The sequence below is a fragment of the Trichechus manatus genome, unplaced genomic scaffold (assembly GCF_000243295.1).
Source record: "Trichechus manatus latirostris isolate Lorelei unplaced genomic scaffold, TriManLat1.0 scaffold00029, whole genome shotgun sequence".
Taxonomy (NCBI): Eukaryota; Metazoa; Chordata; class Mammalia; order Sirenia; family Trichechidae; genus Trichechus; species Trichechus manatus.
The window spans coordinates 12,014,160-12,029,256 of record NW_004443965.1 but is presented as its reverse complement, the minus strand read 5'-3'; the positions used below and the strand labels follow the sequence as shown (position 1 = coordinate 12,029,256).

At 39.0% G+C, this 15,097-nt stretch overlaps 1 pseudogene; it reads right to left on the bottom strand.

Annotated features, from left to right (window-relative positions):
* Positions 1 to 5,720: 5,720 nt before the first annotated feature.
* The window catches only part of LOC101341150 (vacuolar protein sorting-associated protein 29 pseudogene), a 17,702-nt pseudogene continuing 8,325 nt past the window's right edge, over positions 5,721 to 15,097 (bottom strand).

Sequence of the window (15,097 nt, the reverse complement as noted above, 5' to 3'; positions counted from 1 at the left end):
ACCAGAGCCTTCTAATTTCTGTGCATCCCCCAGTTTCAGACCCTAGAGTAGTATTCTGCATGTGATATATACTTAACCATGTTCATAGAATTAAAGACTCAGATGAACTGTGAGGTGAAGCAGAGTTCAATAAAGGCAGCAAAAATTTGTTGTTTGCAATTTTTTTAAAAGCAAAAAGGAGGTTGAATGAGTGGACGAGTAAATAACAAAGGCTCTGAACAGGATGGCCCCAGTCATTAGAGTGCCCACACATGCTGCACTCTTCAAGTGTGACCTATAACAATTGTGATTACTGGTCCAAGCATTTTGGTACTTGTAGAAGGAGTTGGTGTCAATTTGGAAATAACAAGGAGAATAACTGTAGCACATACGCCCATTGAGCTCTACTATGTAAAACGAACAAAGAAAAAATAATGCATTGACAAGGTGCAAGACATTGATGGAGAAAAATATAAGACTTCACTGAAATACATTGCAGAAGATGTTCATCTATTAAAGATGATTTAGATTTAAGTCTTTAATTTCTAAATAAATGAGGAGATACGCCGTGTACATTGATGGGATAACTCAATAATGTTAATAAATAATTCTGCAACAATTAATCTATAAATTCAATGTAATTTCAGTAAAATTCTGATTCTTTATATATAAAAGCAAACATCCAAGAAAGAATAATCTTGAAGATGAACAAGATTGGGCCAAGGGGAGAGGTTGCTATTAGCGCATGTTGGGCAGTAATGAACTTGTTTGCCAAGTCATGGCCCCTGTGTCCTGGAATCAGACCATGTGTTCATTGAGGGTGAAGCTTTATGGGATTTTGTAGTCAAGTGTAAAACTATCAGAGTATATCGGTTATTTCGTGCGATCTTGGGTTATAGCTGAAGAGACCAATTCCATCCCAAGGTTGCCAGGGCTGAAAGCAGATAGAGAAAAGTAGGATAAGTAAAATGAAATTTCCCAGGACCAGAATAAGACATTAATCATATATCTTACTGAGAATATGAGAATAAATCAAATTCTCTGTTTTGCAGCCTTCCTGTGAATCAGGTAGGTGTTCTGATTGGGAAAGTTTGATAACTTCATAATTGCAACAGGGCTATCAAAGATGTTAGAGAACCCTTCATATTCCTTAGAACCACTTTCTACTAGACTCCCCAGTCAGATGAAGAAGAATGGAGAGGGACAGTTTCCATATAGCTTTTACTTGTCAGAAGTAAAGTGGACATGGTCATTGTTATGGATTGAGTTGTGTTGCTCAAAAATATGTGTTGTAAATGTTAACCTCTATGCCTGTGGTTATAATTCCATTTGGGAATTGATTGGTAGGTTAATGAAGCAGGTTTAGTGTAGGGTGTATCTTGAGTCAATCTCTTTTGAGAATCAGAAGAGATTAAATGCAAGCTAGCAACGAGAGACAGGGAAAGTGAGTTGCCAAGCCACATGAAGACTTTCCAGGAGCAGAAGCTCAGAAGAGACAAGGACTTTCCTCCAGAGTCAACAGAAGGAGAAAGCTTTCCCCTAGAGCCAGCATCCTGAATTCAGACTTCTAGCCTCTTAATAAACTGTGAGAAAATAAATTTATGTTTGTTAAAACCACCCACTTGTGGTACTTCTGTTTGCTATGGATTGAATTATGTCCCTCCAAAATGTGTGCCAACTTGGCTAGGCCATGATTGCCAGTATTGTGTGGTTGTCCACCATTTTGTGATATGCTGTGGTTATCCTAAGTGCTGTAAATCCTAACCTCTATGATGTTAATGAGGCAAGATTAGAGGCAGTTATGTTAATGAGGCAGGACTCAATCTACAGAATTAGGTTGTATCTTGAGTCAATCTCTTCTGAGATATAAAAGACGGAATTGAGCAGAGAGGAGGGGGACCTCATACCACCCAGAAAAAAGATCCAGCAGCACAGCATGTCTTTTGGATCTGGGATCCCTGTGCTGAGAAGTTCCTGGACCAGGGGAAGACTGATGACAAGGACCTTCCTCCAGAGCTGACAGAGAGAGAAAGCTTTCCTCTAGAGCTGACACCCTGAATTTGGACTTGTAGCCTCCTAAACTGTAAGAGAATAATTTTCAGTTTGTTAAAGTCATCCACGTGTGGTATTTCTGTTATAGCAGCACTAGATAATTAAGACACTGTTACAGCAGCACTAGATACTAAGACAGTCATCATAACAGGTAGCCAAACTGATGCAGTATTCATGAAGTGACTAGATATGCAGAGATCTCTGGTACTCGCTCAAAATGAAATTGACATTCAATGAAGATATACACATGGCTGATAAGCACGTGAAAAGATGCTCAACTTCATTAGTCATTAAGGAAGTGCAAATCAAAACCACAGTGAGATACCCGTTCACTACCACTACCACCACAGACATTGTCATCGAATCAATTCTGACTCACAGTGACACTACAGGGCAGAGCAGAACTGCCCCATAGGGTTTCCAAAGCTGTAATCTTTACAGAAGCAGAATGCCGCATCTTCCTCCTGCTCACACTCACTAGGATGGCTATTATCAGAAAAATAGAAAATAACAAGTGTTGATGAGGAGAAATTGCAGAAAATGGAATGCTGGTACATTGATGGTGGAATGTAAAATGATACAGTCACTGTGGAAAACAGTTTGGTGGTTCCTCAAGAAGTTAAACATAGAATTATGATATAACCTGGAAATTCCACTCCTAGGTATATATCCAAAAGACTTTGCTATGAATTGAATTATGTCCCCCAAAAATATGTATTGTAAATCCTAACCTCTATGCCTGTGGTTATAATCCCATTTGGGAATGGGTTGTCTTTGTTATGTTAATGAGGCAGGATTAGTGTAGGGTGTGTCTCGAGTTAATCTCTGTTGAGATATAAAAGAGATTAAACAAGTGAGCAGAGAAAGGGGGTTAGATGCCAAAACACACGGAGATCTCCAAGGAACCAGGAAGCAGAAGCTGAAGAGACAAGGACCTTCCTCCAGAGCCAACAGAGAAAGCTTTCCCCTAGAGCTGACATCCTGAATTCGGATTTCTAGCCTCCTAAACTGTGAGAAATTTCTGTTTGTTACAGCCACCCACTGTGATATTTCTGTTATAGCAGCACTAGACTACTAAGACAGACTTGAAATAAGGACACAACAGATACTTGCACACCAAGGTTCATTGCAGCATTATTCACAACAGCTAAAAGGTGGAAATAACCCAAGTGTCCATCAGCTGATGAATAAATAAAATGCCGTATATATATCGAGTGGAATATTATTCAATTTACTCACACTGGTAGGATGATTTTTTTTCCCAGACCATTTTGCGTTATTTTCTTCCTTTCAGTATCATGGCTTTTTACAGACTGAACTGATTTCAGTTAGTTGTAATTATTACTTTTTTGTGTTTGATTATCCCTACTTAGCCTCTGGAAGGAAGCCCTCTTTTTCAGGCAGATCTCAATCTTTGGTAACACCATTTTCAGATCCCTCCAAAAACACTTTGTTTTCTGACAATAAGATCTCTTAGTTTCATCGTGGGTTATCCTCCCCAACCATGTTAACAGCTACCTCCAAGGATCCTTGGGTACATTTAGTGAAGAACAGAATTAGAGACCAACATCTGGGCAGGCACTAGGGGTGCCTGTTGTCTTTTTCCCAGGAGCACTCTGAAACAGAGCAGGGAATGCACAGGGCTCCTGCTGACAGAGCACCACATGACCTTCATTTAAAAGGTCATGTGTTCCAGTTAATATTCCCAACATAATTACGTTTCTTTTTATCTTGCTGCAGTATGAGAGTTTATCAAACCAATATTTGCACTTCCTACTAATTCTGAGGTATAATGGTATATGTGTCCCTGGATGGTGCAAATAGTTAAGCACTTGCGTACTAACCGAAAGGTTGGCAGTTCAGATCTACCCTGAGTTATCTCAAAAGAAAGGCCTGGTGATCTGCTTCTGAAAGGTCACAGCCTTGAAAATCCTATGAAGCACAGTTCTACTCTGCACACATGGGATCATCATGAGTTGGAATCAACTTGACAGCAACTGATTTGGTTTTGGTTTTTTCTTTTTTAATGGTACATGTTCAAATTAATTATGTGTTCAAATTTAGAAGTTTCAATTTTCTTCTTACTGATGCTTGATTCCTAAGTGTGTGTGGTGCAGTGAATTATGTAATATGGCCCTTCTAACCATAATTTTTGTGACTCCTACACAATGATTGGGTGGGATTATGCAAATAATGTGATTCTGGCCCACCAAGGGGATTGGATAGCTTGCTAATAATGCAATTAAGGTGCATGGAACCCTAACGAGGGGATTGGTCAGTTTTGCCATCCTGCTGGGCTTAAAAAAGAGCCAATCTGAGTGTGTATGGGGCGGGGGACCGACTACCACCAAGAGAAAGAGACGGGAGTGGAGCGCATACTTTGGACCTGGGATCCCTGTGCTAAGACCCTCCTAGACCCAGAAGATACGGACAGAGAGCTGTGGCAGCAGATCCAGGAGACCAGAAGAAGACCAGCAGGAGATGGCGTGGTGAGTTTCCCAGCCCCAAGGATTGAGAAAGCTGAGTGCCTTTGGGCAGGAGGCTTGCTGGTGGAGTGGGTTGCCTCCGGGCACTTATCAGTAGAGTTAAAAGAGTTTTGTAACACTTGCCTCAGCAGGGCAGAGGCTGAGGGGCCAGAGAAATGTGTCCTGTAGGCACAGCTGAGAAGAGGCTGTCCTGATTGAAGAACTGTATCCTGAGTGTTCCTGAACCTGAATTGTAACCTGTTACTTCCATAATAAACTCCATAATCATGAGTATTTCATGTAAGTTCTGTGTGGCCATTGCAACAAATTATCAAACCCAGCAGAGAAGTAGAGAGTGTCATGGGAGGGACAGTTGGAGTCAGAATTGGTAAAAATGTTGGAGGGTGGAAGCATGTCTGACCTCTGCCTCATAGGAATCAGCCACCCTTGGGCTGTTGATCCTGATTCTCTTTCCCCCTCGTGAAGTTAGAGGAGGTCAGATGCTGCCATCACACCATTTTTACAGTGTGCGATTCCAGATAATAGTCTCCAGTCAGCATCACTGAAGCACCAACAATCTAAAAGAAAAAAAGAAATCATTAAATAACTTAAAAGGGATATCAAAGAATATACCAACATAGAAAACCTAGCATCTCCAATAGAATCTCATACCATTAGACAAGAACGGCACAAGCCAAAATATAGACAATATAAGCCTTTGAGGTTTTGTTTAACATTATTTTTGATACTTCAATTATTGTAGGCACTAATGCTTTTATCAAACTTCTATCATGGTCAGCTTTAATGATAGCCTATAGTTTTGTTTTGTTTTTTTAATGGAAGATTAAAGTTTATTTCTGAAAGGAGAAGAGAAAAGTGTATACAAGAAAGTCTAGATTCTTTCTCCTCATGCACTACTTTTGTAATAAAGTTCCAAGTATCAAGTTTGAAGATATTTACCAGGATAAACTTTTTTAACAGCTGATCATTTACTACATGGTAGACATTTTTTCATGGAAATCATATACTGTAAACTAAATATATTCTTAAAGGTTACAAGAAGCTTAAGGTGATTATGTATTAACAGAGAAGATGTTATATTTTATTGCAAAATATTATAAAATTGATATGATTTTGTGGCTTTAAATGTGTAATTACTTGATTTAAACAGGAGAGTGGAAAAAAACAAAATAAAACAGAAAAATCATCAAGACAGGCCTGGCTTTAAGATTTTTTGTATTCGATTTGTTCTTTCACATCATCTTCAATTAGCTGATACACATAAGTGACAACTGTAGAAGCCTGGATATCCATCAACACAAATGAAAGAATAATGTTTGTTTCCAAGGCATAATATGTTCCAGTGGCAGAACCTGGGTTAATGTAGAATTTATTTTCGTGCTCAAATGCTTCAAATTTGTGTGTGTGTCCTGAGATAAGAATGTCCACATCAAAATCCTCTGCAACAGGGCTAAGCTGGCCATATCTCCCCATGAAATAACTTGATGTCCATGGATCAAACCAGTTTTGAACTGTCCAACAGTCACAACTTTCTTTTCTGGATAATTCAGATTTTCATCGAAGTCTCGTCTCACAATATGATCATCACCAGCTACAGTCTTGAGATAATCATAACTCTTTTTGGTGCAAAGGTTTCCAGTGCAGAGAATGTGCTGAATCTTTCCTGGCACAAGCAGTTTTTAAAATTTAGCTGGCAAACTATTGCAGTGGTGTGAGATGTGCAGATCTCCTAATATCAACACCAATCTGTGCCCAGCCACCCTGTCACCGGGCTTTGCTCAGGCACAACAACCACCGCCACCCTGATATTCTCCAGTTTTTTAAGGTTCTTTGAATAAATATAAAATATTAAGGCCTCAATCCTGTACTACTTGAACTTTTTAAAAAATCAATAAGGAATATAAATGGATTAAATGCACCAATCAAGAGACACAGGGTGACAAAATGGATTTAAAAAATGACCCATCGATATGTTGTCTACAAGAGGCACACCTTAGACACAAAGACAAAAATAGGTGAAAGATCAAAGAATGGAAAAAAATGTATCGAACAAAAAGTAACCTAAAGAGAGCAGGAGTCACAATAATAATCTCTGATAAATTAGACTTTAAGTCAAAATCCATTATAAGAGACAAAGAAAGGCATTATATAATGCTTAAAGGATCAATCAACCAAGATGACATTGTTGTTGTTAGGTGCTGTTGAGTTGGTTCTGACTCATAGTCACCCTATGCACAACGGAATGAAACACTGCCCAGGCCTGTGCCATCCTCACAATCACTGTTATGTTTGAACCCACTGTTGCAGTCACTGTGTCAATCCATCTCATTGAAGGTCTTCTTCTTTTATACTCACCCTCTACTGGGAAACCCTGGTGGCGTAGTGGTTAAGAGCTACAGCTGCTAACCAAAAGGTCAGCTGTTGGAATCCACCAGGCACTCCTTGGAAACCCTGTGGGGCAGTTCTACTCTGTCCTATAGGGTCACTATGAGTCAGAATCAACTCGACAGTAATGGGTTTGGTTTTTTGGTTTTCTACTTTACCAAACATGATGTCCTTCTTCAGGGACTCATACCTCCTGATAATATGTCCAAAATATGTGAGATAAAGTCCCACCATCCTTGCTTCTAAGGAGCATTCTAGCTGTACTTCTTCCAAGACAGATTTGTTCATTCTTCCAGCAGTCCATAGTATATTCAATATTCTTTGCCAACACCATAATTCAAAGGCATCCATTCTTCTTTGGTCTTCTTTATTCATTGTCAAGCTTTTGCATGCATTTGAGGTAAGTGAAAATACCTTGGCTTGGATCAGGTTCACCTTTATCCTCAAAGTGATATCTTTGCTTCTAAACACTTTAAAGAGGACATAACCATAATAAATATTTATGCACCCAATAACAGAGCTCAAAATACATACCATAAACTCTAACAGGATCGAAAAGAGAAATAGACACCATTTTTGATGATGGACAGAACAACTAGAAAGAAACTCAACAAAGATACAGAAGATCTAAATAACACAATCAACCAACTTGACTTCATGGTCATATACAGAACACACCACCCAACAACAACACAATACACATTCTTCTACAATGCACATGGGTCATTCTACAGAATAAACCATATTTTAGGCCACAAAGCAAGCTTCAATATATTCAAAAACATTGAAATAATACAAAGCATCTCCTCTGATCATGTCTTAGGCTGGGTTCTCTCGAGAAGCAAAACCAGTAAAGTGTATAAATATATATATAGAGAGATTTATATCAAGGAAACAGCTCACATGACTGTAGAGGCTGGAACGTCCCAAGTCTGTGGATTAGGATAGAGGCTTCTCCAGATTCACGTAGCTGCAGGGGCTGGCGAACCCAGATCAGCAGGTTGGAAAGCAGGGGTCTTGCTCACGGGCTGTGAATATCGATGAATCCCAAGATTGGCAGGCATGACTGAAAAAGCCTTCTCCCAGATTCACGTATCTGCAGAGGCTGGTGAACTCAAGATCGGCAGGTCTGAAAGCAGGGCTCTACTCACAGGCTGTGAAGATTGACGAATCCCAAGATGGACAGATAAGCTGATAGCCCAAGTCCCAAGAACTGGAGGTCAGATGAACAGGAGGCAGCTGCAGGATCCAGGGTGAGCAAAAAGCTAGAACATCTGCTTATATTTAGATGCAGGCCACATCCCCAAGGAAACTCCTTTCAGCTAATTGGCTACTCACAGCATACCCAATCATGGGAGTGATCACATACAAACACTGAGAATCATGGCCCAGCCAAGTTGACACAGAATCTTAACCATCACAGATCATAACACTATAAAACTAGAAATCAGTGACAGAAAGAACAAGGAAAAAAATTAAATACATGGAAACTGAATAATAGCTTATTTAAAAACCATTGGGTAATGGAAGAAATTAAAAGTGAAATAGAAAAATTCTTAGAATCAAATGAGAATGAAAATACAACTTACCAAAACCTTTGGGACACATCAAAAGCAGTGCTCAGAGAAGAATGTACAGCAATAAATGCACACATCAAACAAGAAGAAAGGGCCAAAAAACAATAGCTTAACCGTTCAACTAGAACAAATAAAAAAGGAGCATAAAAAGTAGTCCACAGTCACAAGAAAAAAGGAAATAATAAAGATCAGAACAGAAATAAATGAAATAGAAAACAGAAAAAGAATAGAAAGAATCAACAAGACTAGAAGTTAGTTCTTTGAAAGGACCAATAAAATTACAAACCACTGACCAAACTGACAAAGAAAAAAAATGAGAAGATGCAAATAACCAAAATAAGAAATGAGATGGGCGACACTACAACAGAACCAACTGAGATAAAAAGGATCATAACAGAATATTATGAAAACCTGTACACTAACAAATTTGAAAACCTAGAAGTATGGACAAATTTCTAGAAAAACACTATCTACCTAAACTAACACAAATAGAGCTAGAAAATTTGAACAGACCCATACCAAAAGAAATTGAAGATGTCATTTAAAAAAAAAAAAAAACCTTCCAACAAAAAAAGCCCTGGTGTCATGGCTTTCTCCAGTCAAACGGCCTAATACTGTTTTTAGAGTTACTGTTCCACTCCCTAGTTCCATGAATAGTACCTGAGGTCTTAAAGGCTTACAAGTGGCCATCCAAGAGACAACAATTGGTCTCTCTTTGCCTGGAGGAAGAAGGAGATCCAGGAATTGGAGAAGGAACTAGACTGCATGTTTAACTGCCTCCCTTAACTACTGCTTCTGTAGCCATGAGACCAGAAGAACTGGATGGTGCCCGGCTACAGTTACGGAATGTTTTGATCAAGGAATCAATCAGATAAATCCTGAGCAAAAGGGGAAGAATGTGGAAGAGAATTTCAAATTCTTACAGAATCTAGACTTACTGGACCTATTGAGAATGGAGAAACTCCTGAATCTATTGTTCTGAGAAAATCTTTAAATCATGAACCAAAATTATTCCCGAAGTCATCTTTAAACTAAACAACTGTTTAGCTAAATTGGTAAAGAATGTTTGCTTTCAGAAATGTGCTCTTTTCAAGGATTATCTATGTGAGATCAAATTGTCAACAGTAACTCTAAAGCTAGATGAGAAGTTTAGCTGGTAATGACTCTAAGTCAACAGTCGTGAAACAATAGCGGTAGAGACAGTGAGAACGGTGACACAGTGTGAAGAATGTAACCAGTGTTGAGTTGTACATGTAGAGATTGATGAATATGTTCTGTTGTGTATATTTTCACCAAAAATAAAATAAAATAAAATTCTCTCTGTTAAAAGAAGAAGAAAAAAAAAAAGCTCTGGCCCACTGGGCTTCACTGGAGAATTCTACCAAACATTCAGAGAAGAATTGACACCAATTCTACTCAAAGTATTCCAGAACATAGAAAAGGAAGAAATATTTTCTAATTCATTCTATGAAGCCAGTATAACTCTGATACCAAAGCCAGGCAAAGACACGACTAAAAAAGAAGATTACAGATCAGTATCTCTCATAAATATAGATGTAAAAATTCTCAACAAACTCTTAGCCAATAGAATCCAATAGTGTATCAAAAAATAATACATCATGATCAAGTCTGATTCATATCAGGGATGCAAGGATGGTTCACCATTAGAAACTCAATCAGTGTAATTCACCACATAAATAAAAAAGGGAAAAGAATTGCATGATCATCTCAATTGACACAGTAAAGGCGTTTGATAAAATCCAACACCCTTTCCTGATAAAAACTCTCAGCAAAATAGGAATAGAAGGGAAATTCCTCAACATAATTAAGGGCATATAGGCAAAACCAACAGCCAACATTATTTTCAAAGGAGAAAGAGAGAGCAGTCCCCTTGAGAATGGGAATGAGACAAGGATGCCCTTTATCACCACTCTTATTCAATACTGTACTGGAAGTCCTAGGTAGAGCAATAAGGCAAGAAAAGGAAACAAAGCGTATCCAAATTGGAAAGGAAGAAGTACAACTATCCTTATTTGCAGATGACATGATCTCATACATTGAAAATCCCAGAGACTCCACAAGAAAGTTACTGGAACTAATAGAAGGATTCAGCAAAGTGGCAGGGTACAAGATCAACACACAAAAATCGGTTGGTTCCTCTACACTAACAAGGACTCTGAAAAGGAAATAAAAAACCAATACCATTCACAACAGTTCCCCAAAGGATAGAATACCTAGGAACAAACCTAACCAGGAATGTAAAAGACTTATACAGGAAAACTATAAAACACTGCTGCAAGAAACTAAGAGATCTACATAAATGGAAAAACACTCCATGCTCATGGATTGGAAGACTTAACATTGTAAAAATGTCAATGTTATCGAAAGCAATCTATAGATGTAATGCAATCCAGATCCATATCCCAATAGCATTCTTTAGTGAAATGGAAAAACTAATCTCCAACTTTATATGGAAAGGAAGGAGCCCTGGATAGCTAAAGCAATATTGAAGAAGAACAAAGTAGAAGGCCTCACACTTCCCGGTATCAAAACTTACTCTACAGCCATGGTAAATAAAACAGCCTGGTACTGGTTCAATGACAGAAAGGTAGACCAAGGGAATAGAATTGAGAAGCCAGATATAAATCCATCCATCTACAGGCAACTGTTCTTTGACAAAGGATCAAAGTCCATCCAATGGGGGAACAAACAGTTTCTTTAACCAATGGTGGTGGCAAAACTGGATACTGATATGCAGAAAAATGAATCAGGATCCATACCTCACACCATGCAGAAAAACTAACTCAAAGTGGATCAAAGACCTAAATGTTAAAGCTAAAACTATAAAGTTCCTGGAAGATAGCAGAGTCAAAACTAAAGGACCTAATCTTCCACATAAATAACCTAGCAAACAAAACTAAAAATTCACAAACAACAGAAGATAAATTAGATAACTGGGACCCCCTAAAATTTAAATACTTATGCATATCAAAAGACTTTACCAAGAGAGTAAAAAGAGAACCTACAGAGCAGGAAAAAAATCTTTGGCAATGACATAGCTGACAAGGGTCTAATCTCTAAAATATATAGAAAACTTCAACACTTCCACAACTAAAAGACAAACCATCCAATCAAAAAAACGGGCAAAGGACATGAACAGATACTTCACCAAAGAGGACATTCAGGCAGCCAACAAACACATGAAAAGGTGCCTTGATCATTAGCCATTTGTTGTGGTTAGGTGCAGTCAAGTCAGTTCTGACTCTTAACGATCCTATGTACAACAGAATGAAAACATTGCCTGGTCCTATGCCATCCTCACAATCATTGCTATGCTTGAGCCTGTCATTGCAACCACTGTGTCAATCTCATTAGGGGTCTTCTTCTCTTTCGCTGACCCTCTACTTTACCAAGCATGATGTCCTTCGCCTGATAACATGTCTAAAGTATGAGACAAAGTCTGGCCATCCTCACTTCTAAGGAGCATTCTGGCTGCACTTCTTCCAAGACAGACTTGTTTGTTCTTTTGGCAGTCCATGGCAGAGTCAATAGTCTTCGCTAACACCACAAATCAAAGGCATCAATTTTTCTTTGGTCTTCCTTATTGATTGTCCAGCTTTCACATGCATTTGAGGCGATTGAAAATACCATGGCTTGGGTCAGGTGCACCTTAATCCATTAGAGAGATGCAAATCAAAACTACAGTGAGATACCATCTCACCCCTGCAAAAAAGGCAATGAACAAAAAAGCAGAAGACAACAAACGCTGATGAAATTGTGGGGGGATTGGAACTCTTATACATTGCTGGTGGGATTGTAAAACGGTACAACCACTATGGAAAACACTATGATGCTTCCTCAAAAAGCTAGAAATAGAAATACCTGATGATCCAGCAATCCTGCTTTTAAGTATTTATCCTAGACATATAAGAGCAGTGACATGAATAGACATACGCACACCTACGCTCATTGCAGCATTATTCACAATAGCAACAAGATGAAAACAACTTAAGTGTCCATCAATGGATGAACGGATAAACAAATCGTAGTGCATACATACAATGGAATACTACACAACTATAAAGAATAATGAGGAGTCCGCAAAACATTTTATAACATGGATAAATCTGGAAGACATTATGCTGAGTGAAATAAGGCAATCACAAAAAGACAAATATGGTATGGTCTCATATAGATATATACGCAGAAAGCAAAGTTCTTTGATGGTTACCAGGGATGAGAGGAGAAGGTGGGGGATCACTTTCTAGATAGTAGACACTTGTTACTTTTGGTGATGGGAAAGGCCATTCCAAATATAGGTAAAGTCAGTACAACTTGATCAAGGTAAATAATAAAGACAATAAAAGGTACACGAGAAAAACTGGATAATTTCAGTAAATGCCATAACATATGCAATTTTGTAACAATAGTAAAAACAACCAAAAAATATGTGTGCAGTTACGTAGGTAGATATGGATGCATTTATGTGTACAGGAAGGCATATTTGAGTAAATGCACACAAATGTATAAGTGTATCTGTAGACATATGCATATACACGTTTGTGTGTGCTGCCTATATATCCACATATATAGCAAACCACATAGGTGGCACAGTTATGGACATTTCCTAGATGTATCCAAACAACTTGAGGGATTGGTTTACTGGGTCAAAAGGCTTGGGACCACAGTCTCGGGGGACAACTTAGTCAATAGGCATAACACAGTTCACAAAGATACTGTTCTACCTCCTAGTTTGTGAGTAGTGTCTAGGGTTTTAAAAGCTTGCAAGCAGCCACCTAGGATACAGCTATTGGTCTCTACTCATACAGAGCAAAAGAGAAGTAAGGAGGTCAAAGGTTCAAAGAAACTAGCCCACTGGACTAATAGCCCACAAGAACCACAGCCTCTTCTAACCTGAGACCAGAAGAATTACATGGTACCCTGCTACCACTATGGACTGCTCTGACCAGGGACACAATAGATGGTCCCAGATAGAATGGGGGAAAAATGTAGAACAAAACTTAAATTCCTAAAAAAGGCCAGACCTGCTGGATCGACAGAGGGACCCCAGAGACTATCATCCTAATATACCCTTTAAACTTTGAATTGAAGCTATTTCTGCAGATCAACTTTCAGCCAAATAATTGATTGACTTACAAAATAAACGGTATCACCCATAAGTAATGTGCTCCCTTAAACAATGAGGGCAAACGGTCAACCGTTACCCAGAAGCAGTGGTGAAAAGGCAAGGAGGGGAAGGGAAGCTAGATCAATGGAAAGAGAACAGACAGAATGAAAATAATAAGAATGCTGACACATTGCAAAAATTGTAACCAATGGCACAAAACACTGCGTATAAAAATTGTTAGAAGCAAAAACCAAAACCAAACCCATTGCCGTCGAGTCAATTCTGACTCATAGCGACCCTATAGAACAAGGTAGAACTGCCCCATAGGGCTTCCAAGGAGGGGCTGGTGCATTTGAACTGCCGACCTTTTGGTTAGCAGCCAAGCTTCTAACTACTGTGCCATCAGAGCTCCAAAATTTGTCAAAGGGGAACCTAATGTGCTGTGTAAACTTTCACCTAAAACACAATAAAATATTATTTTAAAAAAAACAATGCAGGGACATTCTCTGTCCAAGTGAAATCAAGAGGATAGTAGAACTGCTGAATAGTTCTCAACAAATAAATTCTTATTTAGTTATCTAAAAAAAAATTAATAGGACTGTAATAAAATATAGCCAAATTAATATCAAGAACCGTCATGAACTACCAAAACTTTACCTAAAAAAGTTCAGTGGAATTGTTTCTGTAGGTCACAACATGATCTGGGTTCCACAGTGTTTGAATAATAGCCAACAGAAGGCTAATTCCCAAAATGTGAAGACAACTCATATCCCCACTTTCTCATTTCATCATTCTGACACCAACCACCCACGTGACACTTTCTCCAACTACCCAGTTGGGCCTCCACAAATTAGGACTCTGTCTAGCTCCTGCCAAACAGGCAAACATCAGCCTCTCTGCTGATTCTCACTGTCCCACGGTGAGTTCGAAAATTTGCTAAATGATTCACAGAACTCATGGAAACTATTACCTATACTTACAAAACCAAAACCCACTGCCGTGGAGTTGATTCCTACTCATAGTGACCCTATAGGACAGAGTAGAACTGCCCTATAGGGTTTCCAAAGCTGGAAATCTTTACAGAAGCAGACTCCCACGTACTTCTTTTGTGGAGCAACTGGTCGGTTCCATCCGCCAACCTTTGGTTAGCAGCGGAGTGCTTTAACCACTGCGCAACCAGGGCTCCTCCCCTACACTTACAGTTACCCATTTATTATAACCAGAAAGGATACAAGTATAGAGACACATCAGGCAAGGTCTGGGAGAGTTCCTGGTACAGGGGCCTGTGTTGATCCCAGGAAGGTGCTGCTCCCTTTTATGTGCATAGATGTTCCCATTGATCCAGGAGGCCCCAAAGAGAGCGCTCTGAGGTCCCAGATGCCCACATCTTCCAGACCTCAATGAATATGCATGACTTAGGCCTTAAGGCATAGTTATGATCCATCCAATCAATGAATATACATAACAGCATTTGCCATGCCACCACCCCC